Raw genomic sequence first — 19,998 nt, forward strand, 5'->3', positions numbered from 1 at the left:
TGATCAATTCTGTGATTGGGGGGTTAGAAAGCACAGGGGTTTATATCAATGGTTTAGTCGTCTGGAATGACATGTGGGAAGAGCATATTGCAGCTGTAGAGAAACTGTTCAACAGACTTTCCAAGACCAATCTTACCATGAACCTTGATAAGACTGAGTTTAATCATGCTACTGTTACTTATCTTGGCTACGTAGTAGGCCAAGGCCAACTGGCTCCTGTACAGGCCAAGGTTCAAGCTATTGGTGAAGTTCCTGTTCCGGCTTTGAGAAGGTTTTTAGGAATGGTTAGGTATTATTGTAAGTTATGTAAGTTATGTAAGAACATCGCTCTCCCCCTAACAAAACCCCGAGGGAAGAGTGAAAGATTTGTATAGAATGACCTTTGCCAGGAGACATTTGAACGTCTGAAAACCATCCTGAATAATCATCCTGTGCTCAAAACACCTGTTTTCTCAAAGCAATTTTGTATAGTAACGGACGCTAGTGATGAAGCTGCTGGGGCAGTTCTGTTACAGAAGGGTGTGGATGACATTGAACATCCAGTAGTTTATTTCACAAAGAAACTTAATGTACACCAGAAAAATTATTCAACTCTTGAAAATGAATTATTAGCACTTATTCTGATCTGACAACATTTTGAGGTCTATGTGCAGAGGCCTTGAAATCTTTCTGTTGCCCAGAGACCACTTGTGGTTTACATGGGTTATAATCTGTGGGTGTTTCTAATTAAGATGAAGGATAAGAATAGAGGGTTGTTAAATTGGAGTCTGATATTGTAGGAAGGTGACTTAAAAATCAAACATGTGAAAGGTACTGACAATATTATAGCTGATTAGTTATCCAGATATTAAGTTGGAAATTATGCACATTTTTGCTTTGTCATCTGATAATTTTACCCGTATTGTTGCAAACTCTGTAATTTACATTTAGACAAAAATTGTCTTCGTCATTTTTTTTCTCTGAGGAAGGGGAGCGTGACGGAATCCTGAAGCATCCCTATGAACTGTGCTTTTGAAAAGAGAGCGAGACAGTTATTTAACACCGACATGTTGTTTTGGAAAGAGAGAGAGAGAGACGACGACTAACTGTTGGACTGCCACTTTAAGAACTGGTTAACTTTTGGATTTCTGCTGAGTCGGAGACAGCGCCGAGCAGCTAGTAAGTTGCTATGGTGACCAAAGGCCACGTTATTTAATGGACACTCAATGTTACGATTTTCGGCAGGTTGTTGGCACTTCTCAAGGACAGTTCGCCTGCTTGTGCATTTCTTCACAGAGATAGGAAGGAGGAGTTATTTGAATGACAGTTGATGCTCAGCACGGGAGATAAAATAGGAGGTCAAATGATGGACCTCAGACACATGTTCCGGACATTGAATGAGCATTGTTGTGCCCTCAAGAAAAGTGGGTTTTGGAGCATCGATCAGGCGGATCCATCCATCGCTCTTGCAATGGAAGGAGGAAAAGGGTTGACTGGTGGGGAGTTGTCCATGTGCCCACCCTCACCTGGGGGATAGCTCCACCACAGAAAACTGATCCCCTTTGTTGAAGTCACAGTCGGTGACTGTTAAAGGATTTCGAAGGACAACGAGAAGATCGACGGCGTCAGCTCACCTGAAGACTCAAATCTCTCCCTCTCTCTCTCCGTCATGATTCAACTCAATACCACGAACTGAACTGCACTGAGCTGAACTTTACCCATCATCGTAAGACTGTACCTTTTTACCCCTAGACTTAAAGAAGTTTGTTTTTTCATAGATATATTTCCACACCTACTGATATACTTATATATATAATCATTGCTAACCTGTTTGATTTATCTGCATTTATATTACTGTATTGCGTAGTTACTAATAAATATTATTAGTTCATAGCAATACTGGAGTCCAAAGTGTTTTCCATCTCTGCTGGTTCTTTATTCCCGTCACGGGGTTCGTGACACCAATCATCCCTTTGATATAAGGAACCCATCCTAATCGAAATCACACCTGCTACAGATCCTTTACGATGCAATCGAGCCTGGTCGTTCTCCAATTTTCGGATCTCGAACTCAGTACCAATCCAGTCATTCTTCAAGCTAACGACAGTAAGATCATTGGGCACACGTTTTCTCGTACACACACTTCCGCCACCTGCCCTGTCTCATTCCCTAAGAGGGGGACCGGTATCTCGCTCTCTCTAGTTGGGACTGCTATATAATTTTTAAGAAAACTTACTTGAACATAATATGCAAAGTTTACCCCTTCCAACAATTTACAGTATCCGAGACGCATTCATCACGTGGAAAATTAAAATTATCTTCAATCACAACCTTATTTCCTTTTCAACTATCGGAAATTTCTGCAAATTTTTTCCTCTAAATCCTGCTGATCTTTGATACAATCTGAAAAATCATGATCATGAGTTAGTTTGTATTCTGTCCTTCTCATATAGACTCGTTATAGAAGCCCTCGAAGTGGTCCTGCATGAGCACTGTTATGGCATATTCCATGACGAGTAACGGCACCGTTTCCCTCATAAATATCCACCTCCATTCGTTATGAAACAATAGAACCTCGGAACAGTGAACTTCGAGCTCTGCCCTCTTGCATGTAATTGTCACTAATGATCGCACCTCAGAATCCACGTGCTGATCCAACATATAATATCACTGCCTTATCAACAGTACTCATTGTACTGAAATAGAGGCACTCAGAATATTTGTCCCACAATGCGCAAACCTTCGGTCATGTCTTTGCATGTAGGCCTAAACCCTACTTTCCTCACAACTAATTCACCAGCTATCCTGGCACACGGGTTTCCATATTCCTCTGGTTCCCCACCCCCCTCCACCTTGTCTTTCTCCCGGAACCTCCTGTCCCATGATCCTCTCATATCCCCTTTGCCAATCACCTGTCCAGCTCTCGGCTCTATCACCCCCCCCCCCCCCGTCTTCTCCTATCATTTTGGATCTCCCCCTCCCCCTCTAACTTTCAAATCTCTTACTAACTCTTCCTTCAGTTAGTCCTGACGAAGGGTCTCGGCCTGAAACGTCGACTGTCCCTCTTCCTAGAGATGTTGCCTGGCCTGCTGCGTTCACCAGCAACTTTTATGTGTGTTGCTTGAATTTCCAGCATCTACAGAATTCTTGTTGTTTCCATATTTCTGCAGCTTTCGTTCAAATGTCCATGAGTAGGACCAGAGATGCTTACTGCAAGGATAATGGTCCCAATGCAGTTGATATGCAATCTGTCTCCGTTGGAAATGTCCTAGCTTCTGTGGAGGAGGCTCCAAAAATCCAAACCTCTGTAGTTGTCTCTCCTGTACTATCTGTCGAGCCACGTGCTAAACTGTGTTATGTTCATATTCCGAGCGTCTGGGGCATTTGGCATGGTTACAGATCCCGAGATAATCAACCTTGAGGTCTGGTCTCCCAATATATCACCTAACAACCTAAACTCGCTTTGCAGGACATGGTCACACTCTCTGCCCGTAGCATTGATACCCCCGGGAACCACGACCTCATGCTGCTCGCCCACTCCCATTCCCACTTAAGAATGCTATAGACATTATCCAAGATTTCTCCCACACTGGTAAGCCTGGAGGTTTATGATCTTTGAATATCGTTCTCGTTCACAGAATCTGTCTGTCTCTATAAACATTGAATCCCCTGTCATTACTATTTGTCTGTTTCCATTCTGTTCTGTGTCAGAGAGTCAGACCCGGCGGCTTTGTTTTGCTAGGGCGTCACTCCTCACAGTATCCGATGTGATACACTTGTTATTAAGGGGAAGGTTCCCATGGGTTCTTTGTTCTGGTTGCCGATCCTATTTCCATCCCATGATGATCACACACTTCTTCGTCCCCTGCGCCGCAGATGTGTTGTCCTTCTCTGCTTTCAGTTGATCTCTGTAAATCTCTGCCAAAGTTAATGACCACATACTTTTCTACCTGAATATCCTATTGATCACCCTACGGCTGTTTCCTGGTCTGCTCTGTTGATTTGAACACTGTCCTTCTGCTTCAGGGAACACGTCTCTCGCTTATTCTGAGGTCATAGCAGAGTCACAACCCTGCCCAACAATGTGCTCAAGAACTTCTTGAATGCCTACTTCACGTTCGCCTCTGCCACAACCCGCCCATACTCGGTACTAACCAGTATCTCTTAATAGACCTTTGAAATTACCTCCTCTAAAATACATGATCTCTGATGATACGCATTTCAATGCTGCCAAATTAATACTGACCCACAGTTCTACCTATGCCTCTCATAATCTCATGAATCTTTCTCAAATATCCACTCAGTTTTCACAGTACCAAACATAGCAACTGATTTTATCCAAACTCCCCGATAGCACATGCCTTCTAATTCAGGCATCATCTGCTTCATTATGAGAGCCTCCACATACTTACTGAGATGGAGCGACCAGACCTAAATGCAATACTCCACTGCCACCTCACTGGAACTTCATAAAGATACATCATAAACTCCCAATCTCTGGATGGTCAGTTCCTTCACTAACAATGGCAAATATCCCACATGCCTTCTTTACTACCCTGTCTACATGTGTAGACATTTTCATGGCAGTATGAACTTCGATACCAATATCGGTCTTCGCGTAAACATTGTTAAGTGTTTCGACACGAACATTATGCTGCCTCTTTGGATTTCGTGTCAGAAAGTGCAAAAGTTCATAACTGAACTGATTGAATTCCGTCCTGACGAAGGGCCTCGGCCCGAGACACCCACTATTGTTTTCCACAGATGGTGCTATAGATGCTGCTGCCCGGCTGAGTTCCTCCAGCATTCAGTGTGTGCTGAGTGTGAAATGTTGCACCTTCTTTAGGAAAGTGCAAGGAGACGATACACTATTAAGGGCAAGTTCATTGCAGAAGTTGCCAGGGGCCCTTGCAGAGATATTTAAATCATCCTTAGCGACAAGAGAGATGCCCGCGGATTGGAGGATAATCAATATTGTTCCACAATCTAAGAAATAATCTAAACATAAACCAGAACGTTCTAGGTCTGTTATCAGTTGTCGGAAAGTTATTGGAATGTATTCTGAGGGACTGGATATATAAGTATTTGAATAGGCATGGACTTCGTTCGTGGTAGGTAAGGTATAACCATGTATAATCAGTCCATGTCTGTCCAAGTTCTGACTAGGGATCAGTGCTAGGTCCGTTCTTATTTGTCATCTATATCAATGATCTGGATGATAGTGTGGCCACAGCGAGGAAGGTTATCATAGCTCACAAAGGGAACTGGATCATCTGGGAAAAAATGGGCTGAAAATGGCAGATGGAATGTAATGCAGACATGTGCGAAGTATTGTACTTTGGTAGCACCATCCAAGGAAGGTCTTTTAAAGTGAACGGTCGAGTACTGAGGAGTGTGGTAGGACAAAGTGATCTGGGTATACAGATCTATAATTCGTTGAAAGTGAAGGCAAAGTAGTTAGGATCGTAAATATAGTTTTTTTTTGCAAATTCGGTTTCATAAATCAATGTATTGATTTATGCAATGTAAGAAAAAATCCTAGAAGATATCATCTGCACTCACTTCAAATGATTCTGTCATCACCATAATGCGGTGAGCTAGATTGCAGTACCGTTTAGCATTGCACCGTGACGTTGCAATATAACGACTCAACATTTCAGTTCTAGGCCCAGAATTACAGACACAATCATGTCGCCAATCTTCTTCATCGCGCAGTTAATCATCTCTCATAGAAAGGGCAACCTTCGTGGAACTATAGTATTGGCATTCCTCGGTGCAAACAATTTACTCTGTGTATTTACTGCTTACGTTACTGGAAGCTCCAAAATTCATTACCGCTAATTTGTTCGAATTAAATTCCATCTGCTAGTGCTCCAAATTTACAACATATCCATGGGGAATTCTATGCAATACTCCACTGAGTTTCAGATTGGAGTCCATTCGTGAATTTGCAATTTATTATGTTAATTAAAAATCTGGGATTGAACGCAGTGCAGAATTTTCGATATTGATTGTCAAGATCAGACGCCAAACATTGATCAGTAGGGTGACCCGTGAGCTACCTATTGCTGATAGGGAAACGATCACTCAGTTTGTCCGCTCAGTTTCTATAGATAGCTCTTTGTGATTTTCGATGCTTCTTCATGGAAGAAAATGTATAACAGTGAGTTATGAACTGTAATTTAATCCGCGATTTATGCCGAGTGTGATTAACAGGTCCTTGTCTCCCCGTCTCCCCGTCTGCGTGTCTCCCCATCCTGTCGCGGCCGTGGTCGATCCACTCCACAGGCCTTGTTTCATCCTCGTCAATAGGCCATATAATAACAATCTATTGCGTGTAAACATCAAATTTGAAACTTTCCTTCCTGAGGCGCAACAATCAGGCTTCCAGAGAAATGGGTGGTAAGCGATAAATATAGTGAACAGAAACTCGGTCTATCTCAGTTCCTTCCGTATCCACCTGACACAGAATGCAAGAAACTGTGATACTTCATCAAGGAATAAGATTAGTGACTTCCATCTTTCCTGTGGTTGGCACAAATCTCTTTAAACTGTCCTTATCCACGTCCATGAATTCTGGTAAGCACGGCGAGCAAAGTTAATTGACGTAGAATCTGAACACAAATGTTTTGACGATAAGTAGAGTCTGTAAGTGCTCTGAAGAAAGTCAGAATTTAGAAACAAGAGAGAGTAGAGCAGACGAGGTGGCTGAGAGGTTAAGGCGATGGACTGCTAATCCATTGTGCTCTGCACGCGTGGGCTCGAATCCCATCCTCATCGCAACATGTTTATCTGGGAGACTCTTTGTTGAATCTGTCACTTTAAAACATCCAAGCTCCAACTTCTGTCACAGGGACGCCAGACGGTTTGTTATATAAGTCATGAAAAACAATATTCATCATTAGTTTATCGTCAAATTTTGCCTTAATGCCAAAGATATACTGTAGGAGCAGGATTAGGCTGTTCGTCTCATCGATGTTTCTCCGCTATTCCATCACGGCTGAGGATTTACTTTGAGTATTGTCAACAGTTCTGGGTCCTCCATCTCAGAGAATATGTACTATCTTTGGAGAGAGTCTAGAGGAAGTTCACAAGGATGATTCCAGGAATGAAAGGGTTATACGAGAAACATTTGATGGCTCTGGGTCTGTACTCGCTGGAATTCAGAAGGATGAGAGGAGGATCTCATTGAAACTATTCGAATGTTGAATGGACTAGACAGAGTAGATGTGGAAAGGGTGATTCCCATGATGGGAGAATCTAGGACAAGAGTGCACAGCGTCAAGATAGAAGGGCTCCCTTTCAAAACAGAGATGCGTAGAGATTTCTTCACCCAAAGGGTGGTGAATTTGTGGTATATATTGCCACATCCAACTGTGGAGGCCAGGTCGATGGGTGTACTTAAGGCAGAGATTGGTAGGTTTCTGATTGGACATGGCATCAAAGGATACGGGAGAGGATGGGGACTGGAGTTCATGAGGAGAGAAAAAAAGGGTCAGCCATGATTGAATGGCGGAGCAGACTCGATGGACCAGATGCCCTAATCCTACTCCTATGTCTTATAGCCCTGTGGTCATACATATTATCAGTCTCAACCCCATTCCCTTGTCTTCTCCTCGTCACATTTGACAACCTTATTACCTGCCCTCCTCCTCAATCGCGGCTTTAAGTATGCCCAATTACTTGTGTGACGAGAATACACATAAAATTAAGATGTTTGCTGGCCTGGGTTAGCATCAGTGACATCAGCAAGTGGTCTGCCACCTGCCCTCAGGGGAAGGAGAGATAAGGAACAATGGAGCAGCGTCTGGAGATGTGTAATGGAGGGACGTGGGAGAGAGAGAGCTGTCTGGAGCGGCTCCCCCTTTGAACCCTGAACTGTTTGAAGTGATGGACAGGCGATACCCCAGCAGGGGGATAAAAAGGGACCGGTTTGCTAAGACACACGACACCCGAGGTAACGAGACCCTGGAAGCGGTACGCCTCTCACGAGTCGGTGAGAAGTATCAGACAACGGCCAGGGTGGAAAGGTACGATCAGCGGGAACCCGGTGTGTGTCCGCCCTTGCCTGGGTGCCGGGTTCACTGCAGAGGATCGACCGCATCTGGAGGAGGGGTCACAGTCGGTGACCTCAGGTGACATCACCAAGGACCCGCCCAAAAGTTGCTTGTGAGCCATATCGCCGGTCTGTGATTGAAGCCGTGTCTGAATGATCAGTTGTTCCTGTTCTCTCTCTCTCTTCCCCCACGTTGTCCATCGCCAGGGCAACGATTACTGCGAACTGAACTACTAAACTGGACTGAACTTTGAGTCACTTTTATATTTGGTCATTTACTCCTAGACAACGATAGAGCTTGATTGATGCTGTTATCTTAATTCTGTGCACATGTGTGGTTATCATTGCTGAACTGTTGCATTTATTATCCTTTCGATTACTGTGTTGCTTGTTTCTTTAATAAAACTTTCTTAGTTCTAGTAATGCAGACACCAACTGAGTGATCCATTTCTGTTGGTTTGGCAACCCAGTTATGGGGTACGTAACACTTGTCATTCATGGCTACCCGTGGCAATAAATTCCACAAACCCATAACTTTAAGCTACAGAATCTGCTTCTCTAAAGTGACGTCCTTATCTGAGGTTGTGCCCTCTTACCCTCTACTCTGGCACTACATCAAAATCCTCTCCAGGTCTATTTTAACTCGACCTGTCAATATTCGATAGATTTCAATGAGATCCCCGACTCATTCTTCCAAATTCCAGCGACCAAGGCCCGCGGTCCTAAAATATTCCTCATAGGTAGCTCTTTTATTCCGGGCGTCATTCTCGTGACTGCCCTCTGGACTCTGTCCAATGCCAGCACATCCGTTTTAGATAAGGGATCCAAACCATCCACCATATTCCAACTGGGGTCCCACCGGAACCTTATAAAGGCTCAGCATTACATATCCATTTTTATTTTCTAGTTCTCTCGAAACTAGCGTGGTCACGTGGCCAAGTGGTTAAGGCATTGGACTGGCAACCTGAAGTTCGAGCCCCAGCCAAGGCAACGTGTTGTGTCCTTGAGCAAGGCACTTAATCACACATTGCTCTGCGACGACACTGGTGCCAAGCTGTATGGGTCCTAACGCCCTTCCCTTGGACAACATCGGTGTCGTGGAGAAGGGAGACTTGCAGCATGGGCAACTGCCGGTCTTCCATACAACCTTGCCCAGGCCTGCGCCCTGGAGAGTGAAGACTTTCCAGGCACAGATCCATGGTCTCGAAAGACTAACGGATGCCTTAACTCTCTCGAAATAAATGCTGACACTGCATTTACCTTTCTTACTTCCGTCTCAAACTGTCAATTAGACTTCAGAGAATCCCGCACTAGGTCTCTGAATTCCTGTTACACCTCTTCTTTTCTGATTTGTTCTGATCAGGAAATAGTCTTCACCTTTATTGCTGCTAACAAAGTGTTTTTCCATACAATTCCCTGCAGTACAGCCCATCTGCCATTTCATTGCCCACTCTCTTCACCTGTCCAAGGTCTTCTGCAAACTTTCTGCTTCCTCAAGACCACCTACCCTACAATCTATGTTTGGATTATCCGCAAATTTGGCCACAAAAGGACCAGTTTCATCATCCGGATTCATTGACATATGATGCCCTAATTCCGACTAGTCACCGGCAGCCGACCAGAAAAAAAATTCCCCTTTATTCTCACCGTCTGCCTCCACCCAGTAAGCCATTCGTCTATCTATGGCGGTATCTTTACTGTATTATGAGGAACGTTTATCTTTTTTAGCAGACTGATGTGCATCACTTTGTCAATGACCTTCTGAAAATCCAAGTAAACAACATTCAGTGACTCTCCTTTGTTTATTCTGCTCCAATTTATCTCTCAATATGTTTCGTTCCGCACTCCACAGACCCTCGATGGACAAGGGAAGGAACTGCTGCAGGCAGGCACAGGAGAGGGCGCGCTGAGGTCATAGTTCAGCTGCGGAAAGTGACTGAGAGGTCAAACGCCCTGCTCTGAATTCAATAAAACAGCAGCCAGACCTGAGAAATAAGTGACCCAGTGAATTTAATGTCCCTAGTCTTTCCATCACTTACTGAAGAGATGTATCTATCAGTTAAATATGATGGATGCAAATTCATCCGCGGGAAATGGCCGTGATGTCATATGATTGGTGCTGTGATTTGGGTACCTACTGTTTCCAGTAAGAGCAGCCATCTGAAGGGGAAGGGCGCGCCTATGTTGCTGTCGCCTTTGACCGGTAGTTATCTCTGGGAAGTGTAATCTCGGCATAGGTGCTACTTTGCCGATTGCTGTAATGGTGCAACTGGGTGCAACTGTTGAAGACAGTTTTATTATCGGGCTGACTCTGAGACCAGTGCGGCTCCAGGCAGCTGGGCCAAAGTTAAAGCCAGGAGAGGGTAAATGTCTCGTGTTCAAAAGGAAAAAAAAATGAAAAATGCATGATAGTTCATGATATTTCACAGCGTCCTTCCTTCTGCTGCCTCTGAGTAATACGTCCACAGCGGACTTCGCCCTGAGCTGTGACTGGAGTTTATAGAGTGACAACAAACTGGTCCCAAGCTGAAGAATAAATCAGAGCGCCGACACCAACCGAATCGAACCAACTGCAGGTTGCGATTCCTCTCTGCAGTAGACCAATTTTTCTAGAGAAAACGTGGCCACTGCTATGGTGCTCTGAATTAATATTTTTTGAGTCGGAACACGTTACAAAGACTCATTGATGTAAAATGAGTACCTGCGTGTTTTAAGAAAAGCGTGATGAAACAGGGTGAAGCTCAGGTTATGAGTGTGTTATTTTCTGAAGGTGTGTTTACCTACTGTTAGGGTCCATAAAATTTTAACGAGTTTATTCGCAGAAGCAGGTCTAAGGCCGCTGATACCACAGAACACATTGACAGATGAAAGATCCAGCTAATTTTATGTTCAGGAGTTTTCTATCGACCACTGACGCAGAACGGTAAGTGTATGCATAATATAAATTAGACATCAGGCAAATTCACAGGCGAGAATGGTCGTAATTTGATATGATTGCTGCTGTGATATGGTAACGTGTTTCCAGTGTGTGAGTAGTAAAGTGAAGGAGAAGGGGGTTCTTAATCTGCTGTCGACTTTGACCCGTAGCTATCTGGGAGAGATGGTAATCTCGGCATGTTTCTCCCCAACTGGCCCATTATTCCAATAGACCACCATCAGACAACTGCTAAAGCTGGCTTTATAAACGGGCTAACTTTAAGATCAGCGCAAGTCTACGCGATGGGAGAGCAGTTAGGACTGGAGAAAGGAAGGATCCAGTTTTCATAAAAATATATATATTCCAAAGGCAAAATATATGATAACCCCTCACAGAGCTCTTCCTTCTGCGGTGCCTGTGCAGTAAACACGCAGCGGTCTTTGCCCTGAGCTGTCACTGGAGTTTATAGTCTGGCAATAAACTGGGCCCAGGGTGAATAATAAATCAGAGCGCCGACACCAACCGAATGGAACCAGGATCCGGGCTGTGATTGCTCTCTGGAGCAGATCAAATTTTCCAGTGAAAGTTACTCATTACAATTGTGCACTGTCGTAGTAGCTCGGGTTGGAACCGTATGTTAGAAATGCGCATTCAAGCGATACAAATGCTTTAACATAGGCGTTGTGAAACCGTATGTGGCGTTACGTGCTGAAAAGTGTGCTGTTTAGGTTTATGAGCGTGTTATCAACTGACCCTTGCTCAGGGTGTGTTCCCTTACACTTAGAGCACATAAAATTCAGCTCAAACACGAGGAAATCTGCAGATGCTGGAAATTCAAGCAACACACATCAAAGTTTCCGGTGAACGCAACGGGCCAGGCAGCAACTCTCGGAAGAGGTACAGTCGACGTTTCAGGCCGGGAGCCTTCGTCAGGACTAACTGAAGAAGGAGCTAGTAAGAGATTTGAAAGTGGGAGGGGGAGGGGGAGATCCAAAAAGATCCAAAATAAAATTCAGCTGCTTCGATACGCTGGGACCAGACTCGGGAGTTGAGCACAAGGTAAGGACAGAGACTATACGGGGAAAAGTCACGGTGTTTCAATGCGCCCACTCGTCACGGCAATCCGTCTAGTGTTACTACCAGATCAATACGGTCTCTAAAATTGCATGGCTTTATGGATCTGTTTTTTTTTGTATGCGTAATTTTTTCTTTTAGCAATGACAGGATACAGCAGGTAATGGTATTTAATATCAATTTTCTCCAAGTGAATTCACTGGCTGTTGATAAAAACGTACCGAAGTGCAGACACAGTGGGCGCTTTATTATGTTCGTTCTGTACCTAATGAAGTGGAAACTGAGTGTATGTTCGGGGCCTTCTGCTACTGTTGCTCGTCCAGTTCAATGCTCGGTATGTTACCCGTTCAGTGATGCTGCACTGCACACTACTTTTATAACGTGTGCATATTTGATTTGCTGCTGCTTTCCTATCAGACGGAATCAGTCTGGCCAATCCCCTTGATCTCTCTTAATAGGGCGATGTTCTCGCCCACAGAACTGCCGGTTTCCGCCTGGCCGGTCTCCCTGATCTCTCTCATTAGGGCGATGTTCTCGCACACTTGATTTGTTTTTTTTTGGCCTTTGTTTTTTGCACGATTCTCTGTCAACGAAACAATTTGTGCGTGAATGTCCCAGGAGCTGAATAGTTTCTGAGATATTGGCACCAACAATCCTCCCACGGTCAAAGACGCTTGGATCACTTTTGTTCCCCATCTTGAAGTTTCCCCTGAACACCCTTCTTACGTATTGACCATGCCTGCATGTTTTTATGTTTTGAGCTGCTGCCACATGGATCGCATTGACGAGCTGGTATACATATCCACCGAATAGAGTGGCTATGGTTGTATTTCCTATTCAGACAGCCCTCCCCTATCTCTAATATGAGCATTTATGAGATCTGGACCTAATTATTCCCGATGCCCCTGTTTTCAAAAACATAGCCAATTAACAGTCCAATTCTGTGCGAGGCGTCGCGGCATTAAACCATAAGATATAGGAGCAGAAGTGGGCCATTCGGCCCCTCGATTCTGCTCCGCCATTCAATCGTGCGCTTCTCCACTTCATCCACTCATGCCCACTCCCCTGCTTTCACCCCATACCCTTTAATGCCCTGGCTAATCAGGAACGTGTCTATCTCTGCCTTAAATACACCCAGTGACTTGGCCTCCACAGCCGCTTGTGGATTTCCACAGATTTACCACCCTCTGATTAAAGTAATGTCTCTGCATTTCAGTTCTAAAAGGACGTCCTTTAATCCTGAAGTCATGCCCTCTTGTCCTAGCATCCCCCACAAGGCGAAATAACTTTGTCATATCTAATCTATTCAGACCTTTTAACATTTGGAATGTTTCTATGAGATCCCCCCTCATTCTCCTGAACTCCAGGTAATACAGCCCAAGAGATGTCAGACGTTCCTCCTACAGTAACCCTCTCATTCCTCGAATCATTCTAGTGAATCTTTTCTGAATCCTGTTCACTGTCAGTATATCCTCTCTATAATAAGAAGCCCAGAATTGCACAATACTCCAAGAGTGGTCTTACAATTGCCTTATAGAGCCTCAACATCACATCCCGGCTCTTATATTCTATACCTCTAGAAAAGAATGCCAGCATTGCATTCGCCTTCTTCACAACCGACTCAACCTGCAGGTTAACCTTTTGGGCATCTTGCAGCACAAGGACTCCCAAGTTCTTGGCATCTCTGCATTTTAATGCTTTCCCCATCTAAATAACAGTCTGCCCGTTTATTTCTTCCACCAAAGTGCATGATCATACACCTTCCAACATTGTATTTCATTTGCCAATTCTTTGCCTATTACCCTAAACTATCTAAGTCTCTCTGCATGCTCTCTGTTTCCTCAACACTACCCATTACTCCATCTATCTTTGTACCATCGGCAAATTTAGCCACAAATGACAATGAAAGAGGACTGCGTGTCCTCATAATCTAATCTAATCTAAATCCCTTAATACCATCGTCCAAATCATTGACATACATCGTATAAAGTAACAGTCCCAACACTGACCCTGTGAACTCCACTGGTAACCAGCAGCCAGCCAGAAATGGTTCCCTTTATTCCCACTCTTTGTTTTCTGCCGACCAGCCAGTGCTCCATCCATATGAGTAACTTCCCTGTAATTCCATGGGCTCTTATCTTGTCTGAAAATCCAAGTACACCATATCTACTGCATCTCCTTTGTATTCCCTGCTTATAAATTCTTCAAAGAATTGCAGTACGTTTGTCAGGCAGGATATTCCTTTCAGGAAACGATGCTGGCGTTGGCCTATCTTGTCATGTGGCTCCAGGTACGCCGTAATCTCATCACTAGCAATCGATTCCAACAACTGCCCAACCACTGATATCAGGCTAACAGGTCCATAGTTTCCTTTCTGCTGCCTCCCACCCTTGTTAGGTAGCGGAGTAACATTTGCAATTTTCCAGTCATCCGGTACAATGCCAGAATCTATCGATTCTTGAAAGATCATCGTAAACGCCACCGCAGTCGCTAGGGCTACTTCCTTCAGAACCCGTGGGTGCATTCCATCAGGTCCAGGAGATTTATCCACCCTCAGATCATTAAGCCTCCTGAGTACTGTCTCAGTCGTAAATTTCGCTGCACGAACCTCACTTCCCGGACACTATTGAATGTCCGGTGTACTGCTGACGTCCCGGTGAATTAATCTGAGCGCATTAATCCGATCAAAACCGAATACAGTAAATGCTTGTGGTGTGGGGTGGGGGTAGGGTGGAGAAGCGTGTCGACTGATAAAGCCGTCTTTTTGTTTCTGATTATCAAGTGGAAGTAATATTTACTCCGCAGACCACATTTACCCACAAAAACAATAACGAACTCAGATCCGAATCGGGAGACCCAGTACAAGGTAGGTTACTGAGAAATATATATTTCAGTCACAAAACAAGAGATCTGAGAATGTTGGAAATCCAGCGCAACACACACAAAACTGAGCAGGTCAAGGAGCACCTCGGGAGATGAATAAGTAATCGACGTCCGGATCAAACGTCTCGGATCTGAAACGTCGACCGTAATATTCCTCTCCATAGAAGCTGCCTTATCTGCTCAATTCTTTCAGAAGTTTGTGTGTGCTGCTCTCTTACTTTCGGTGAAGGTATTCCTATGAAATACAGTCATTTCACAGATGCACGCAACTGTTCAATAAGCTTCAGATATTGCGGAATTGTTGTCCGGATAACTAAGAAACACGTGGCCTTAAATGTATTATTTCTCTGTTCGGTTGTCTATGATGACAGTCTGCTTTCATTGTCTGCGAACTGCAAGGAGAGTTATTCACACAACGCAACACCACCACAACCATAACAAGTCCGCACGGCGCCCCTATCCCCAGACCGCGTGTCGTCCCGATCCCCAGGTCTGTGATTTTATCAAGGTGTGGTGACTGCCACTCGGCAGTCAAAGTGTCATCTCAGGTGCAGACCCAATGAAACGAGATAAGGGACGCATCGAGGTTATGCTCCATGCTGTTAGTTTCGTACTCTATCTAATAAAACATTGAAAATTGTCGCATTAGGGAAATCGAATGGTATTCCAATAGTCTTGCTTAATTTTGCAGGATTTTTTTTACAGTCAATTGACGAAATTCTTATCCATTAAATAATTAAAATAAATCTTCGGTGAGGGAAATGTGAAACGTAAACAGAGTATACTGGAAATGTTCAGCAGATTGGGGAACAGCTGTGGACAGGCTCAATTCTGATTATGGTCCCTCGACCTGAAAACAATATATACAATGCCTGTCTTGTTGAATAATTGCCGCATTTAAAATTATTTTGAAGATTTTTTGTAAAATTTGCTGTATTGGATGTAACGATCCAGTGGTAACCAGATGATATGCTCCAATAAATCCTGACAGCAATTTAGGCGCTGACCCCTGCCGGTGAAAATATAGTGGTTTAAGGCAAGACGTCGCGATGCTGTACACGGGCCTTTCCATATTGCCTGAAACAAGATATGTAGTCTTGCCAGTGACGTCAATACTTCGTAATTTAATAAAAGTGGAAGGAGACTCTGAGAATCAGGTGCGATGGAGAAATGTGTACAATTTGGCGAAGTGAGGAATAGATGTGCCAAGGTCAGCAGAGGTGTTTGAGCACTCGCTGTTGTACTAGATGTCCATTGATCACCATAGCGCCACTAGTGGTCGGAGGGCACAAGCTGTATGTGCTCCCTGCTCAGGACCTCCAACCCGCATTGACGTTCAGTTGACTTGACAAGCCGGTGTGACATCTCACTCTTGCTCCATGCCACGGGATTGCCTGGAAAAGCACGGGCATCTCATCCAGTAATCCGGCCATAAAGTATATTCCAGGAGTTGTCTGGGTGTGTGCAGGATCAAGCCATATCATGATTTCATTGGGAAGGACTATATTTTTGGCAGTATGTTGTTCTATACAGATATTAGCTTTCTCCTTTATACCTAAATTAATACCTGACCCTACTCTTGATTTTGTTTCTTGCAGAGAACCGGAATCTGTTAACATCCATCTTCACAATGGCTGATGGAGCCGACGAGGGACGAGACTCAGTGGCGTCAACATCAGGAAAACACCCGGGTACGCAGCCGTCCTGTCATTTCCACCAAAGTGGCCAGTCGTATATTTGTTATTCGTACTGTATCTGCTAGGTATTTCTCAACTTCCCAGACAAATTTAAATCTGTCGCAGCCTGTCTCTTCGATTCTCGCCTTCCATCCAGATTTACGTCATACAGAAACATGGAGATGTTTCATTTATTTCCCTCGTGGAAATAGCCTTTCTGAATAGCTCGGGTCCTGGCATTGATTCCGGTGGTACCACTCCTCACTCATTGCCATTCGGAAAACAATCAATTTATGCCTAGTCTATGTAATTCGACCAACACGTTCGTGTCCGTATCATTACTTTATCCGCTACCCCTCGTGGTTTACGCTTGCCTGATCATCTGTAATGCGTGATTTTACTGAAAATCATAATATTCTACATTCGCTGGTCTCGCCTTATATATTCTGCTAGTTGCATCAGCAAAAGTATTCCAAGGGGTTCAGCCAGTGTGATTTATGTTTCACAAAGCATTGTTGAATTTGTTAGCTCTTTTGAATTTTCTCCTGATACAGCTTCTACAATGGCCGAGAATTGTTCACGTCACTGATGTTTAGACTAAGCAGAATACTGTTCCTAATCTTCGTTTTAACTTTTACTTTCACAAACCTGTATAATGTTAACTACCTCAAACCATTCAGCTCAAGAAGTGGGAAATGCAGGTGGGGTTAATGAGAATTGAAATATATTGAAGCTGATCTAAGGTGCAACTGCACGCAATACTCCAAACAAGAGCTCACGAACGACTCATACAGTTCCAATTTCTCTACTCAGTAGCTAGGTTAATAAAATTCAATGTTCCAGGGCTCTCTTTAATACCCTGTCTCCGCGTGACGCCACTATCAATTAATTAAATTCCTTGGAGTTGGATCTATATTTCTCAGTGCCATATCTTTCACTGTGTAAGTCCTTCCCTGACTTGTGCTTCAAAATGGTAATACCTGTGTGTGTCTATTTCTGATTTTGTTTGGTAACATGGTGCACCGACCTTAGGTTCTAGATAGAAAGGTGTTGAGCAATAAAGGTTCGATAATGTCTTTAGTTTCCTTCGCTTCGCTTCACAGGTCCGAGCTCAGTAATCACCGAGCTCCTGGCAACCTGGAGCGATTTCAAGCTTCTGCAGATGATTGACTTCTACCGGGACAGGCTGGAGCAGGCGATGGAAGGAGTGGTGCACGGAGTGAGCCAGGCGTTAACGTTCAAGAATCAGTTAACTGAAGAGGAACATCGGGTAAGTGAGCGAGAGAACGGGTTTGAATGTTCACACATCATAGGTGTCCGAAATCTGACTCATCAGATATTAAAGTAGATAAATGTACAACTGGGAAATAAATACTGAATATACAGTGGCATGCAAAAGTTTGGGCACCCTTGGTCAAAATTTCTGTAACTGTGAATAGTTAAACGAGTAAAAGATGACCTGATTTCCAAAAGGCATAAAGTTAAAGATGACACATTTCTTTAATATTTTAAGCAAGTTTTTTTTTTAAATTTCCATCTTTTACAGTTTTAAAATGACAAATAAGGAAAAGGGCCTGAAGCAAAAGTTTGGGCACCCTGCATGGTCAGCACTCAGTAACACCCCTTTTGGCAAATATCACATAATGTAAACACTTTCTGTAGCCAGCTAAGGGTCTTTTAATTCCTGTTTGGGGGATTTTCGCCCATTCGTCCTTGCAAAAGACTTCTAGTTTTCTGAGATTCTTGGTCCGTCTTGCATGCACTGCTCTTCTGAGGTCTATCGCCAGATTTTTGATGACATTTAGGTCGGGGGACTGAGAGGGCCATGACAAAACCTTCAGCTTGTGCCTCTTGAGGTAGTCCATTTTGTATTTTTGAAGTGTGTTTGGGATCATGATCCCATTGTAGAAGACAGACGGTGTGATGTTTGCTTCCAGAATTTTGATGGTATTTAATCGAATTCATTCTTCCCTCTACCATGGAAATGTTCCCCATGCCACTGGCTGCAACACAAGCCCAAAGCATGATCGATCCACCCCTGTGCTTAACAGTTGGAGATGTGTTCTTTTCATGAAATTCTGCACTCTTTTTTCTCCAAACATACCTTTGCTCATTGCGGCCAAAAAGTTCTATTTCAACTTCATGTTTCCAAAATGCACTAGGCTTGTTTAGCCATTCCTTTGCAAACTTCTGACGCTGAATTTTGTGGACGCAGAAAAGGTTTTCTTCTGATGACTCTTCCATGAAGGTCATATTTGTGCAGGTGTCGCTGCAGAGTAGAACAGTGCACCGCCTCTCCAGAGTCTGCAAAACTTTCCTCAAGGTCTTTTCCAGTCAAACAGGGCTTTGATTTGCCTTTCTAGCAATCCTACGAGCAGTTCTGTCGAAAGCTTTCTTCGTCTTCCAGACCTCAACTTGACCTCCACCGTTCCTGTTAACTGCCATTTCTTAATTACATTATGAACTGAGGAAACAGCTACCTGAATACGCTTTGCTATCTTCTTATAGCCTTCTCCTGCTTTGTGGGCATCATTTATTTTAATATTCAGAGTGCTAGGCAGCTGCTTTGAGGAGCCCGTGGCTGCTGATTGTTGGGACAAGGTTTGAGGATTCCGGGTATTTATAAAGTTCTGAAATTTGCATCACCTGGCCTTTCCTAACGATGATTGTGAACAATCCATAGCCCTAACAAGCTAATTAAGGTCTGAGATCTTGGTAAAAGTTATCTGAGAGCTCAAATCTCTTGGGGTGCCCAAATTTTTACATGGTGCTCCTTTCCTTTTTTTCACTCTAAAATTGTACAAAAGAAAAATAATACACTAATCTTGCTTAAAATGTTGCAAAGAATGTTTCATCTTTAACTTCATGTCTTTTGGAGATCAGATCATTTTCTATTCACTTAACGATTCACAATAACAGAAATTTTGAACAGGGGTGCCCAAATTTTGCATGCCCTGTACAATCACAAAATTATGAATCTGCACCAATGACAGAAGAGGGGTGAAAATATCCCCCGGACTGGTGGGCGATTGCTCATTTTCACAGCGAGGGAAGCGGGTAACTGTTGTGTAGGCTTAACATAATGGAGATTAAATAGAAATATGATACGATATTTCGGTTTAGGATGATCGCAGAGCGTGACCGTAGGATTTCAGTGAAAACCTGGGCATCATCTGTGGGTGTCACAGGAGCTCGACAGTGTTCTCTTTTGGGTGGAGGTGCTTGTGTTATAATTTGTAACTGCAAACTGTGTCATTCGCGGTGTACTACCATGTTGCGATGTTGTGATGTAAGCACTGAAAAAACGCCACCAAAAAAGGCAATGGAAATACAGTAGGTGCCAGCCGCCGTCATGTTGGATACTGGCAGACTGAGCAGTCTAATCGCATCATCTTTTCTGTAACTTCTCTGAG

The 19,998-nt window shown here is 43.8% G+C and overlaps 1 long non-coding RNA gene and 1 other non-coding gene across 2 annotated transcripts; both read left to right on the forward strand.

Moving 5' to 3' along the window:
* Positions 1–6,677: 6,677 nt before the first annotated feature.
* On the forward strand, positions 6,678–6,759 carry trnas-gcu (transfer RNA serine (anticodon GCU)). Its single transcript has one exon. It is a non-coding gene; the product is annotated as a tRNA-Ser (tRNA).
* A 4,744-nt stretch (positions 6,760–11,503) lies between these two features.
* LOC134341879 (uncharacterized) lies at positions 11,504–17,729 on the forward strand. Its single transcript, XR_010016897.1, has 3 exons — positions 11,504–12,011; positions 16,508–16,600; positions 17,689–17,729. It is a non-coding gene; the product is annotated as an uncharacterized LOC134341879 (long non-coding RNA).
* The last annotated feature ends 2,269 nt before the right edge of the window (positions 17,730–19,998 follow it).

Source organism: Mobula hypostoma, unplaced genomic scaffold (assembly GCF_963921235.1).
Source record: "Mobula hypostoma unplaced genomic scaffold, sMobHyp1.1 scaffold_60, whole genome shotgun sequence".
Classification (NCBI taxonomy): Eukaryota; Metazoa; Chordata; class Chondrichthyes; order Myliobatiformes; family Myliobatidae; genus Mobula; species Mobula hypostoma.